The 15,076-nt window shown below is 39.9% G+C and overlaps 1 protein-coding gene and 1 pseudogene across 1 annotated transcript in view; one reads left to right on the plus strand and one right to left on the minus strand.

Moving 5' to 3' along the window:
* Positions 1–15,076, minus strand: part of LOC143537952 (uncharacterized) — a 36,469-nt gene that overhangs the window by 11,235 nt on the left and 10,158 nt on the right. The window lies entirely within an intron of this gene.
* Positions 1,539–1,873, plus strand: LOC143537976 (18S ribosomal RNA; annotated as a pseudogene).

A 15,076-nucleotide genomic window follows, 5' to 3' on the forward strand; every position in this document is an offset into this window, starting at 1 on the left:
TAGAAATCTACTTGTCTATCTTCATCCATGGATTCTTTATTCATACTCATTCAATTGGACATATTGATCCAATTTTCTCATTTTGTTTCGCAATTTCATAATCCAAGTTTTCAGTTTTTAATTGAACTTGGATAAAAATCCCGAAAATTTCTATTTTCCTTGAATGTTTCATTGAAAGGTAAAGGATTTAATCCTTTAAAAGAAATAAAGTTTTTTATCGGAATGAATCAAACCGAAAGACCCCTTAACTATTATGGGGGTTAATAGAACGAATCACACTTTTACCACTAAACTATACCCGCTACAATGCAATTATTATATATAAATGGACCTTTTGTCGAGGCACTTCTGTATATGTGTAACTGGGCTTCTTATATAAGAAGATATATTTTACTTACATAGTACAGACCCGCTCAGGAATTTAATGAACCAAGCCCTTTTTTTAACTCAGTGGAGGATTACTTCGTTATTGATAGTTATTTACTTAATCGGTAAATAGAAGTATACTCTGGATCGGAATCTGGAAAGTACTCCTTGATCATTTCTACCAATTTTAAGCCCCTAATTCTTTTTATACACAGAAATACACTTACATAATCTCTATTACGAACCCTTTGTGTACCTTAGTGTTCCTAGCTATCCACTCCCGTTTACCAAGCAAAGTTTCGCGAACTCCTCCTTCTTTGCCTTCAATTACATCTGAAAGCGACTTGTAAATTCTATTATGATCATCCCTCATTGGCTGTCCGCAGACTCCATCATCAAGAAGTGCATCCACGGCTTCTTGTAGCAATTTTTTCTGAGATATTATTAATTCTTCTGGCGTAGCTATACTTGTTGTTAATAGATCTGTACCCTTCCTCGTCTCTGGGTGCCTGGGTATCCACCGTAAGCCTTTCCTCGTTTGAACTCGCCCTTCATTTTAAGGCTATGCCATCCTAAGGTGCTGCTAAATTAAAATAAAGTCCCCATATCCAATTTCTAATGAATCGAGATAGCCGTTTGTTCCGATATAAATAGTAAGTATCTGTTCTTCAACCGCGAGAGGGGCGGATTGGGATTGTTTAAGCAATTCACGTAATCGTTGACCTCTTGCCAATTGATTCTGAGTACAATACCAGCGAAAACATCTCTAAACAAGGTTCGAGCAGCATGCCAAATGTGTCCGAAGAAGAAGAGCAAAGCAAATGAAGCATGTCCACCGTTCCGCTCGGCACCGTCGGATCACTAAGGCCGACTTGCGTCCCTGCTCGACGGGTGGGTCTTGCAGTCAGGCTCCCTTCTGCGTTTTCATTTTGATTTGCTACCCCGCCGTGATTGAATGAGAATGGATAAGAGGCTCGTGGGATTGACGTGAGGGGGCAGGGATGGCTATATTTCTGGGAGCGAACTCCGGGCGAATATGAAACGCATGGATACAAGTTAGGCCTTGGAATGAAAGACAATTCCGAATCCGCTTTGTCTACGAACAAGGAAGCTATAAGTAATGCAACTATGAATCTCATGGAGAGTTCGATCCTGGCTCTGGATGAACGCTGGCGGCATGCTTAACACATGCAAGTGGGACGGGAAGTGGTGTTTCTAGTGGCGGACGGGTGAGTAACGCGTAAGAACCTGCCCTTGGGAGGGGAACAACAGCTGGAAACGGCTGCTAATACCCTGTAGGCTGAGGAGCAAAAGGAGGAATCCGCCCGAGGAGGGGCTCGCGTCTGATTAGCTAGTTGGTGAGGTAATAGCTTACCAAGGCGATGATCAGTAGCTGGTCCGAGAGGATGATCAGCCACACTGGGACTGAGACACGGCCCAGACTCCCACGGGAGGCAGCAGTGGGGAATTTTCCGCAATGGGCAAAATCCTGACGGAGCAATGCCGCGTGGAGGGAGAAGGCCCACGGGTCGTGAACTTCTTTTCCCGGAGAAGAAGCAATGACGGTATCTGGGGATAAATGGAAACTTTATAAATAATAAGTAATGATCCTTATCAAATTATTGGTAAGTGCTACAAGATCTCGTGCATCTAAGTATCCATGCCCATGGAAGATACGGTGGAGCATCTGGGATAATCTATGTTCCTTCCGTTTGAAGAAAGGAAGGATCCCAAAGAAGCGATCTTTCTTTTAGTTGTTGAATCTCTCTTTGATTGAGCAATGTGTGATATTCAGAATCCTCATTACTAGTGGAATCAAAATGATCTCTGAATTGATCAGAAGATCCTTTCAATTGGTATTTATGCTTATTTCAATGAATGATTTTTGGGGTGATAGTGGAAAAGTTTTAATTCCCGACCATAGAGGTTCTTTCCTGAATCCGAAAGAGAGTATGCGATACAAAAACCGACCTGCCATGTAACTATTGTAATGAAAGATATATCCTTAGATGAATATATAGATACCGACTCTTTTACATGGTCACAAAAAGCTAATTGAAAAAAAAAAGGATAAAACTATGTCGTATTATGATATGTATAGTAATGGGGGAACATGGGACAAAAAATAAATCCAATTGGTTTCAGACTTGGTACAACCCAAGGTCATCATTCCCTTTGGTTCGCACAACCAAAAAATTATTCTGAGGGTCTGCAAGAAGATCAAAAAATAAGAGATTATATCAAGAATTATGTACAATTTAGTTATTGCTCGAGATCTTATATTTATTACACTGATGTGCACTCACAGTAACATATGTTTGTATAAAATAAGCATATGTCTGAAAAATAAACATACATTATAAACTAACAAACGGCAACCTACTCCCCCGGAGAGTTGGAAGCTCCAAGACGTTGGTCTCTAACTAGAAAAGTAAATGCTTGAGCTTGAGAAGCTTCTGGTCCAGTGGGTCCATAAAACTCACTAGGATAAGCCGTATTATTGAACCAGACAAAACAACAAGCAATGAAACCAAAGACAGATATAGCCGCTAAACTATAAGATAAGTAAGCCTCTCCAGACCATACAAGTGCACGTCGAGCCCATGCGAAGGGTTTTGGTTAAGATATGCCAAATTCTACCAATGCACGACATCTAAAACTTAGTTCGTTCATTAGACAAGAAAAGATTGAATACTCAGTTGAGTTAATCCCTACTACATACTACAGCAACATTTCAGAATAGAAAAAAATCCCTTTTTTTAGCTTTTCATTTCATTATTGAATTCTTTATTAGTATTAGAATATTTAGTGATCAATTTTTTATTTACAACATTTCATAACGCATGATTGGCCAAATCATTGATACAAACAATATCCAAATACCAAATCCGCCTTCTAGATAACCTTCGTGAAATAGAAGAAACACCCAATTGATCTTGTTCTAGTTGTTTATTAGATAAGGTAATCATGACAAAGGCATATTTTCCTACTTCTCTTGCAGCAATAACACGTTGATCTAGTCGCCATCACAACCACACAGGACTACCTAAATTGATTCGTTTTTGCCGATAAGCTCCAATTGCATCATAGGCATTACAAAAAAATGGTTCTTTTTTTTTTGTATACTTATAGTTATTATCTTCATTTTGATAGTTTCTACTATTACATGGATTATACCTATTTACACAAATACCCCGACGATTTCCAGACTGGCCTAGTGGATAAATCAGGAATACAAAAACAAAAACGGCAATTGGACCAGAGAATGCGATTGCATTATAAGGTCGCAATTGAACAATATAAGACCTAATCCCAAAAAGACTAAAAGAAAATCATGTATTAGTCCAGGTAAATCCATTATATATAAGAGATAAATAAATCAAAATCTTGCATAACTTTATTGACCCGGTCAGGAAAAAAGAAGTAACTCCACTTTTTTCTATTGATTCCTATGGATTGGATCCAAAACAATTCTTGAATGGGGTATTCAACTCCAGGTATGAATGGAAAACGACATCTTATTGGTTTTATTGGTTCTATTTCCTATTTTTTATGAAGAGAATGAATCTTTTTATCGAAGGATCAGAAAAAAAGGGTCCGGATCTCCTGCGGGAATGATTTGGAAGAGCCAAAACCAAAAATAGTGGTATTTGCTAGCAAAAACATAATGGAGGCAGTCAATCAATATAGATTGATCCGAAATCTGATTCAAATCCAACATACACCCATAGGTACATAAGAAATGTATTGAATTGATTCTTTTTAATGAATAGATATGGAATTCAAAGGGATCAAATAAGAAAGGATACTCTGAATCATAGAACTCTACTGAAATATACGATCAACCAACATTTATCGAATTTGAAAAAAAGAAAATTTTTTTATTTTATTTCTAGGGGCTATAAGGAAATCTTTTGTGCTTGTAGGTGGTTTGGTTATATGTTTGTAAAAGAAGATAAATCGCAAGAGGGGTAGCACCTAGAAATACAAAAAAATAAAAAAAAATTGGTTTTCCTATGGCACTTAGAAATACTAAAAACCGGTTTCACTATAGCACCTAGAAATACATATGTATAGAGAAAGGGGGGGAGGGGTTAAACATATATATAATTGTTTTGTAAAAAAGTGGAGGAAGATGTCACACCCCCGTCTAAGGCCTAGGAGCGTGACCCATAAGTTGGTATCATGATTGTAAATAAATCAGAGTTACGTTTAATTGCGGAAGACTTGTAAACTTTAAGGATCGAAAATGTAATATTTACGTATATCAAAAGTCGGGATTAAAACACCCAACGGTTAACAAAATATTTATGTGTTTATAATTTACAAACCACCATATGTTTAAGTTTACAAAAGAAAATCTGAGCCATCGGATTTATATAAGTAGCACTTCGATACTCCAAGCGCTAAACTTGTTCACCTGCAAAATGTAAGAAAATACGTCAGCAACGAATGCTGGTGAACACGCTGACGCAAAAATATTTTCTTTTACTTTATTACCCCTTGAGACTACGCCTGCCTCGGCCCAACGTGGCATAGGAATAACAAAGTCAAATAACACATTATGAAATAGAGCCTCTACACTAGGTCACCTCACAAACACCGCAGCGTTCGACTTCATTAAGTACCCGTAAATATACACATACGGTCGTACTCCCTGCAGGAGAGCGTCCTACGACCAAGGGTGGTGCGATCATGCCCATACATCGCATAGTACCACCTATGTAAGGATCCAGACATATGTATACCACAGCCTGAGGTCTAGGTTTATACCCATAGTTAACAGTTTAGGAACACATAGTTCCTTGTAAACAATTTCATATAACAAGTTGACTCTTTTGAAAACAAGTTTAAAAGTTTGGGGGTGTATTCACCTTGTCTCTTTAGGATCGGCTTCACTCACCGTCCATGGGTCTTTCCCTTTCTTTATCTCGTACCTATAGTACGAGTATAAATATTTGTTAGTCGGATACACGATCCGGCTTAAGACCTTTAGTCTTATATCTCAATCCTCAATTGAACCTTAGTTCAATTCTTATTTACTTGAAAACCTCTTGTTTAAAAGTAAATTTATAAACCTTTAGTTTATATTCAAAACCCGACGTTTCTTCTTCTCCAAGAAACGTAATCATTTTATTTTATTATTTAAGAATACTCTTTATTCTTTAAATAATATTTTTATAACAAAGAATATAATCATATATACTTACACACATATATATGTTATCACTATATTCATCAATCATATTTTCATTCATTTATTTATTATGTTTTTTTTTCTTTTATCGAGGCATCGAGTATAACCTCGACTTAAGGCTTAAGCCTTGAATATAATATTCAATTATATTGAATTCATTATTACGCCTAACCTCATTGGCGTTTAGAAATGCTAGGGACTCGAGCAGCACTCCGATGCCGCCTTACTTTGCTCGACACGCTAATCGAGGAATGCCAAATCTTCAACACTCGAGGACATGACTCTCGAGATTCCTCGCCATTATAACAACACCTTCTTGATTGAGTGGGGATAGAGGGTTGGCAAGTACTTCTAGGAAACGTTATACACAAACGAAGGATCGTGGCACGCTTATCGAGGCAAATCGTTTATCGGTTCTAGAGAGGTTAGAGAGAGAGTGGAAAGCTGAGTTTTGGATGTGTGAAAATAAACATCCCATGGCTGCTATTTATAGGCAAATTTTAGGAACCCATCACGGTACGCGATGGATGCTTTAGCAGACCTATCGCGTACCGCGATATAGGTCTGCTGACGCAGATCGTAGACCAGCTACGTGGCAGGCGCCGCTCCACCTGGCGACACGTGGCGGCAGTGTTGCCACGTGGTGACACGTGGCAGCACATGGTGCCACCGTGTGCCACGTGGCACACGTGTCACACGTTGTCAGACACCCCATCGCGGTACGCGATGGGAGTCTCTTCTGACTCATCGCGTAGCGCGATGGGTCAGGAAAACAGGATTTTCATTTTTAACCCACCAGTTTGGATTTTGGCAATTTTAGTCCCTAGACTTTGGAAAGTTGATACTTTGAACTTGAAATTTTCACGATGTTACATCCTCCCCACCTTAAAACAAATCTCGTCCTCGAGATTGCTTTACTCGAACAAGTGTGGGTATTTTCTTTTCATTTCCGATTCGAGTTCCCAAGTATATTCGGGCCCTCTACGCGAGTCCCATTTAACTTTCACAATTTTAAAGTTTTTCTTTTCAATTTCTTTGTTTTCAAATCTTCAATTTTAATTGGACGTTCTACGAATTTTAAATTTTCGTTTATTTCTATGTCTTTCAATGGCATAGCCAAAGATTCGTCGGTCAAACACTTACGCAGATTCGAAACATTGAATACGTCATGTATTCCTTGCATTTCCTCGGGCAGTCGCAATCGGTATGCAACAGTGCCGATTCGTTCAAGTAACTCGAAAGGTCCAACGAATTGAGGACTCAATTTTCCTTTCTTGCCGAAGCGAACAACGCCTTTCCAAGGCGAGACTTTTAATAACACTTTGTCACCGACTTGAAATCCTAGCGGCTTACGACGAACATCGGCGTAGCTCTTTTGGCGATCACGCGCCTTCTTAAGTCTTTCTCGAATTTGGACAATCTCAGGTCCAGACAATTGGTTGTTTCCGGTTTCAGACCAACACATGGGCGTTCTACACTTTCGACTATATAACGCCTCAAATGGTGTGGCTTGAATACTTGCGTGATAACTATTATTATATGATATATGAAAATTCCATTAGGGGTAAGTGGTCGTCCCAACTTCCGCCTAAGTCTATCACACAAGCGCGGAGCATATCTTCCAACGTTTGAATCGTCCTTTCACTTTGCCCATCAGTTTGCGGATGATAGGCAGTGCTAAGATTCAACTTCGTACCAAGAGCTTGTCGGAAGCTTTTCCAAAAATGAGACGTAAAACGACTGTCTCGATCAGATATTATAGACAACGGTAATCCATGCAAAGCGACAATGGTATTTACATAGTTACGTGCTAGTCTATCCATAGAGTATGACTCATTGATGGTTATAAAGTGTGCGGATTTCGTCAATCGATCCACAATCATCCAATAGCATTGTGTTGTCGAGTCGTCTTCGGGAGTTTGGTACTGAAGTCCATAGTAATTAACTCCCACTTCCAAACAGGAAGTTCGGGTTGCTGAAGCAATCCCGAAGGCTTTTGGTGTTCAGCCTTAACTTTTAAACAAGTTAAACATTTCGCAATATGCGAAACGACATCCCTTTTCATCCCATTCCACCAATAATTTGCTTTAAGATTGTGATACATCTTATCGCTTCCGGGATGCATCATGTACTTATACTTGTGAGCTTCGCTCAAAATTTTCTCACGCAAACCTCCAACGATTGGTACCCAAATCCGGTTTCCCATTATGAGGATACCATCATTACCTTTGACTAACAAGTCAATGGTACCATTACGCTTTTCGTTAGAGATTTGGTTTTCATTAATAGCTTGAGTTTGAGCTAACTTGATTTGCTCGATAAGATCAATTTGGAGCTCTAAACGCAATGCTCGAACTCTTTTTGGTTTCTCGTGTTCTTTACGACTTAAGGCATCGGCTACAACGTTAGCCTTGCCTTCATGATAAACAATTTCGCAATCATAGTCGTTGAGCGTTTCCATCCATCGCCGTTGGCGCATGTTGAACTCTTTTTGATCAAAGATATGTTTCAAGCTCTTATGATCAGTGTACACGATAAATCTTACTCCATAGAGATAGTGCCTCCATATCTTAAGTGCAAAGATTATGGCACCTAACTCTAGATCGTGAGTCGTGTAATTCTTTTCATGTACTTTGAGTTGACGAGAGGCGTAGGAGATTATATTCTTGCGTTGCATTAGTACGCATCCCAAACCCGAGTGAGACGCGTCACTAAAGACAACAAAATCCTCAGTACCTTCCGGCAAAGCCAAGATAGGTGCTTGGGTGAGCTTTTGTTTAAGTATATCGAATGCCTCTTGTTGCTTCGTTCCCCATTCATACCTGATATTCTTACGATTTAAGGAAGTTAGAGGAACGGCGATTCGAGAAAAGTTCTCGATGAATCTACGGTAATAGCCGGCCAAACCTAAGAAACTTCGGATTTCAGTTGGCGACTTAGGTACCTCCCACTTATAGATAGCTTCAATCTTAGCGGGGTCCACTTAAATACCGTTAACGTTAATGACGTGACCAAGAAATTGCACTGCGTGTAACCAGAACTCGCATTTTGAGAACTTGGCGTACAACTTCTCGGTTCTAAAAATTTCAAGCAACGTTCGAAGATGAATTTCATGATCGGCCTTGGATTTAGAATAAATAAGTATTTCGTTGATTAAGACGATAACAAATTTATCTAAGTACGGTTTACAGATTCGGTTCATCATGTCCATGAATGCGGCCGGAGCATTAGTAAGTCCAAACGGCATAACCGTGAACTCATAATGTCCATATCTTGTTCGAAAAGCAGTCTTTGGAATGTCTTCAGACTGAACTTTGAGTTGGTAATAGCCGGAACGAAGATCGATTTTAGAAAAATAGCTAGCACCTTGAAGTTGGTCGAAAAGATCATCAATTCGAGGGAGTGGATATCGGTTTTTGATTGTGACTTTGTTTAACGCATGATAATCGATACACATTCTCATGGAACCATCTTTCTTCTTGACGAATAGAATTGGCGCTCCCCAAGGTGACGAACACGATCGAATAAAACCTTTTTCCAAAAGCTCATCGAGCTGTTTCTTCAACTCCTTCATTTCAGTCGGCTCTAAACGATACGGAGCTTTGGCGATCGGAGCAGTACCAGGAATAAGATCAATCCTAAACTCTACTTCACGATTGGGAGGGATTCCGGGAAGTTCATCTAGAAAGACGTCAAAAAAGTCAGAAACGATAGGAACGTCTTTGATTTCTTTTGGCTTTGATTCTTCAGTGACGTAGGCCATGAATGCGAGGCATCGTTGGTTTAAACATTTGTTAGCTCTAATCATAGAGATTATGTTAACTTGGCCAGAGTCTTTGTCCCCTTCAATTCGAATCGTTCGTTTATCGGGGGCTTGAAGTTCAATAGTTTTGCTATTGCAGATGATACGAGCATGGTTATCGGATAACCAATCCATACCAAGTACAATATCAAAACCAGCCAGACTCATGGGTAACAAACATATAGGCAGAATATAACCGGCTAGAAGGATTTTTCCGTTTTCAAGGGCTTCGGAAATTTTAACGATTTTGCCATTAGCAGTCTCAACTCTTAGAGTTTTATCTAATTTAGTTAATGGTTCGTTTAATAGACTACAGAAACTATAATCTATAAAACTCAAATTCGCACCCGAATCAAATAAAACTCTAGCATAGGTGTCGTTGACTAGAAACGTACCGGTTATGGTTTTCGGCACATCAGCGGCCCTTTTTGTGTCGAGTACAAAGACTCGAGTGTTTCCCTTTTTGTTCTGGCCACTTCCACCTTCACCACCAGCAACAGGCTTGTTCTTTGGGCACTCAAAACTCAGATGGCCCATCTCCTTGCAATTAAAGCAAGTCATCTTCTTCTTCCAACAATTAGCAGCATCATGTCCCGTACGATTACAGGACTCACGGACTTTAGGAGATGGGGCGAAATTGCATCGGCCCTTATGGTATCTCCTACAAGTTTTGCACGGCATAGAGTTGTTTCGGTTTACGCCCATGCCTCTAAAGTTGGAACTTCCACCAGTCCTTCCTTGAGCTGTCGTTGGAGTCACCTTCTTGTCCTCTTCCTTTTTGCGGACCATGCCGCCTATCAAGTACCCAGCCAACTCCATAGCAGAGTCAGCGGTTTGAGGTAGGTGAGACCTTATCATGTCGCGGATTTCCCGCGGCAGTCCCCATATGTATCGAGTGACTTTGCTGGACTCAGGGTTAACCAGCTGGGGAACAAGGCGACAATACTCAAGAAATTTGGTATTGTATTCTCGAAGATTTGTTCCTATGACCTTATGGTTAAGGAACTTAGTTTGGATCTGATCAGTCTCATGCATGGGACAAAACTTTGCCATCACCATGGCTTTAAACGCTTCCCACGTTAGGCCGTACATCACATCTCTTCCCTTGCTCATCAGCAATGCATTCCACCACTCATGTGCTTCACCCTTAAACATGAGAGCGGAGTATTGAATTTTCTCCTCCTCAGAACACTTGCTTGTGATAACAAGAGTTTCCATCTCCTCGAGCCACCTCACAGTTGTGATGGCTCCTTTGTTACCATGGAATTCCTACGGTCCATAGTACTTAAAATCTTTGAATGTACAACCACTAATCTTGAGTTTCTTGAACTCACGTCTAATTCCGCCATCGGCGTTAGACTCATGAACACTCTCTTCAACACGAGATAGGTTTGGATGAGATTTTTCAGATTTCTATGGATGAACGGAAGGATTAACAGTTCGAGAATGTCTAGATTGTCTAGATTGAGATTTAAACGCGGATTCTTCCCTAACCGCATCCTTAATCATCTTTTGGATTCTATTCATGTATTTCTCAGGAATTTCTTCCTCTCGCTCGTTCTCAGGACCTTTCCCTTTATTTCTCATTTCTCTCTCATTACGAGCATTCTCGTTATTATTGCTTTGTTCAGACATTTTCTCTTAATATGTCTTTTAACTGAAATTTAGCAATTTCTCATATTAAACACACATTTTATTTCATATATACATATCACAAAAGGATATGTATATTTCATATTACACATAAGTATATATATCGTTCCAACGATATATATAACTGGTCCTATCATTACAAGAGAACGTTTCAAACGTTCTTTATTTATTCGTACTTATATTACACATAACAGACAGGACTATCGGGAACATCTATTGGGTTGTGTCGAATTCCGGGGTAGTACACTGGGTTGGACAAGTCGTGTTCCGCATCTTGGTTGAAGTATGCTTCATAGTATCCGTCACTCATGTTGTCTTCGGGGTAAGGTTCGGATATTCCGGCCTCCTTTGCCTTGCGCATATAGTTTTTGATGTGAGCTTTAAATGACATCTACATTTTATGGGTGGTTTAGAGTGTGGAGTGGGAAAGAAAGGTTAACAGCCTATCTTATCCCTAAAACACATAAACAATTATTTCCTAAACTTGGATCGAAGCTTGGGTATTGTTTTATGATACCCAATTCGCTAAGATCGATGGCTCTGATACCAACCTGTCACACCCCCGTCTAAGGCCTAGGAGCGTGACCCATAAGTTGGTATCGTGATTGTAAATAAATCAGAGTTACGTTTAATTGCAGAAGACTTATAAACTTTAAGGATCAAAAATGTAATATTTACATATATCAAAAGTCGGGATTAAAACACCCAACGGTTAACAAAATATTTATGTGTTTATAATTTACAAACCACCATATGTTTAAGTTTACAAAAGAAAATCCGAGCCATCGGATTTATATAAGTAGCATACTATAGATCTAAACCAACAACTACCTTGATTCAAAGGCTCAGATTTATTATTAGGCTTCTTAAGAAACTATACATTCTTTTACAAGCATACATTCTTGGTCTTCATTGAGTCAACATTCAAGAATGATAAATGATAATTAACGCACAACTTAGAAATAACCGACTTATTTTACAACCAAAAAATATAACTCAAAAAACTGATTACAATATCTTTGGTAGTGATGGTGGTGATTGTTGTGTTTGTTGTTGTTGTGTCGAACACTTATAACATTGTACATGTATTTATACTAGTAACCCAACTTGGTCACCAAACATAATATGTGGCCACCAAGGTGAACTTGGGCAACAAGGTCAACTTGGCCAACAAGGTGAACTTGGTCACCAAGCAAATGGAAAAATGTTTCATAACACCCCTTAGACTTTAACCGACTTGTTAAAACCTCTTAGGCCCGGTTCACCGACTCGTGTCCCGGAATAGGTATTAATTCAACATTCACCCCCTAATTTCTGATTCGGATTAGTAAGGTCTTCAACTCCAAGTAAGTCGCGCATCTCCGTGAACTTGATTCTTGCGAGTGCTTTAGTGAGGATATCGGCATGTTGCTCTTTCCCGCTAATGTGCTCAACATCAACCTCGCCGTCATTGTAGCTATCTCTGATAAAATGAAAGTGAGACTTTATATGCTTTGTTCAGTTGTGAAAAACCGGGTTTTCACAAGGGCTATTGCGGACGTGTTATCAACTTTTAACACAAATTTCTACAATGCTTCTCCAGTCAACTCACTCTACAACTCTCGGAGCCATACAGCTTGACATGTGGCTATTGAACCACCATGTACTCGGCTTCACACGATGAGAGTGCAACTGTCGCTTGCTTTTGTGAGCACCGTGTAATTGGAGATTGCCCGTAATAAAACACGTGCCCCGTGGTACTTCTACCATCATCCTCATCTATGTTGTGACTACTATCACTATAACCTACAAGTCGTTTGGACCCGTTCTTCATGTAGCTCGTCGTTTTCTTCAAATATCTCAATAGGTGTCGTATCGCCATACCATGAGATTCTCGTGGGCTTTGCATATATCGACTAACAATACCCATAGAGTACATCATATCCGGACGAGTGTGTAATAAATACCGTAAGCAACCCACTACTTTTCGATACTCGGTTGCATCGAGTTCGACTTCATTCTCGGCTTTTGAGTATTTCACACCATGATCCATCGGGACTTGAGACGGATTACAGTTTTGCATACCCGTCTCCTTTAGAATTCTTTGGGCGTATCTTTCTTGTGTAATTACTATCTCGTCCTCTCGTTGAAATACTTCGATTCCGAGATAATAAGTTAACTTCCCGAGACCCGACATCTCAAACTTGGTCGCCATACCCTTTTTGAAATCGGAAATTATACTCGAGCTTGTACCTGTCACAAATAAATCATCCACATACACGGCTACGATAAAAAAATGTTTCCATCCGTCTTTCGGTAAACAGATTGTTCCTTGGAACATTTTTGAAACTTCATGTCTCGCAGGATGTTATCGAGCTTTGTGTTCCAAGCTCGGGGAGCTTGCCTTAACCCGTACAAGGTTGTTGAAAACTTGTAAACTTTTTCCTCCTCGCCTTTTTTCTCGTATCCTTCGGGTTGTGAAACAAACACAACTTCTTTCAATTCACCATATAGAAAAGCTATTTTTACATCAAGATGGTGGATTTCCCACCCATTAGATGCAGCCAATGGGATTAGTAGCCGAACGGTCTCGATTCGGGCTACCGGAGCGAAACATCATCAAAGTCAATCCCGGGTTGTTGCACGTAACCCTTTGCAATAAACCGAGCTTTGTACTTATTTATCGTTCCATCCGCAGTACGTTTGATTTTGAACACCCACTTCAACCCGATACATTTTGCACCCTTTGGAAGTTCGACTAACTTCCATATTTCATTCTTGTTTATCGAATTGATCTCGGTATTCATAGCACGAACCCATTCTTGGTTCGACTTAGCCTCAAAATAGCTACTAGGTTCACCACTTGCTGCAAGAAGTAATTGTTCATAGTCAGAGTCAACATGTAACACATAATCTTCTTGTAATCTTCTTGGTAAAACCGAGACTCGGGTTGAACGTCTTAGACCCACTTGGGCCTCATTTTCACCCGATTGGACCTGTGACCCATTACTCGTCGACTGATCTTGAGAGCGGGTTGAGGAATTAGGCCCAATATGACTTGGATCAGTTGAGTCGTTGGACTCGGGTTGAATCGATGATGTAGGTTCAGAGCTTGGGATACTCAGGTTGCTTCTAGAAGTTTCTTCAATAATGGGTTCGATTTGACCAGTTCCATTGTCAACCGCACTCCCCAAACAAAATAAAACATACCCGGCTCTTAGTCATTCTTCTCAACTTTCTTTACCCAATTTCACCCTTTGTTTTCGTCAAACACAACGTCCCGACTAACAACAATGTTATGGGTGTTCGGATCGAAGAGACGATATGCTTTTGAACCCGTCTCCAACTCGAGATAAACGAGTTGTCTTGACCTATCATCAAGTTTCTTTAGATGTACACTATCAACTTTAGCATACACCATGCACCCAAATACTCGAACGTGTTCAATAATCGGTTTATTTTCCTTGAACCGTTCATATGGAGTTTGATCAACCAAGGCCCGGGTTGGGACCCGATTGATTAAAAAGGTTGAATGTCGGACCGCTTCTCCCCACATATAATTCGATACCTGCATCGCCTTTAGAATACTCCACACCATCCCCATTAAATTTCGGTTTCGCCTTTCAACCACGCCATTTTGTTGTGGCGTGTATGGGGCGATTAAATGCCGAATAATTCCACTTTCATCGTAGAACCGATTGAAATCATGTGAAGTGAATTCTTCTCCCCTATCGGTTCGAAGAGTTTTCATTGGTAAACCGGCCTCCATCTCGATTAGGGCTTTAAACCCCTTAAAACTTTCAAACCCTTCACCTTTTTCTTTCATTAAAAACGTCCACATATATCGTGAGTAATCGTCTATAATAACAAAGACATACCTATTACCCGAGATAGTGGATGGGGTTATTGGACCGCACAAATCACCATGAACTAACTCCAATGGTTGGGATGCTCTAAACGAGGATGTAGCCGGAAACGAATGCCTCGTTTGTTTACCCACCAAACACGATTCACACAACTGATTTTCGTGTTCAACATGTGGTAAACCTCATTTAAGAAAACAACTTGATGCATATACG

Source organism: Bidens hawaiensis, unplaced genomic scaffold, assembly GCF_021521415.1.
Source record: "Bidens hawaiensis isolate Kalapana, Puna unplaced genomic scaffold, B.hawaiensis_p1.1 tig00011438_1, whole genome shotgun sequence".
Classification (NCBI taxonomy): domain Eukaryota; kingdom Viridiplantae; phylum Streptophyta; class Magnoliopsida; order Asterales; family Asteraceae; genus Bidens; species Bidens hawaiensis.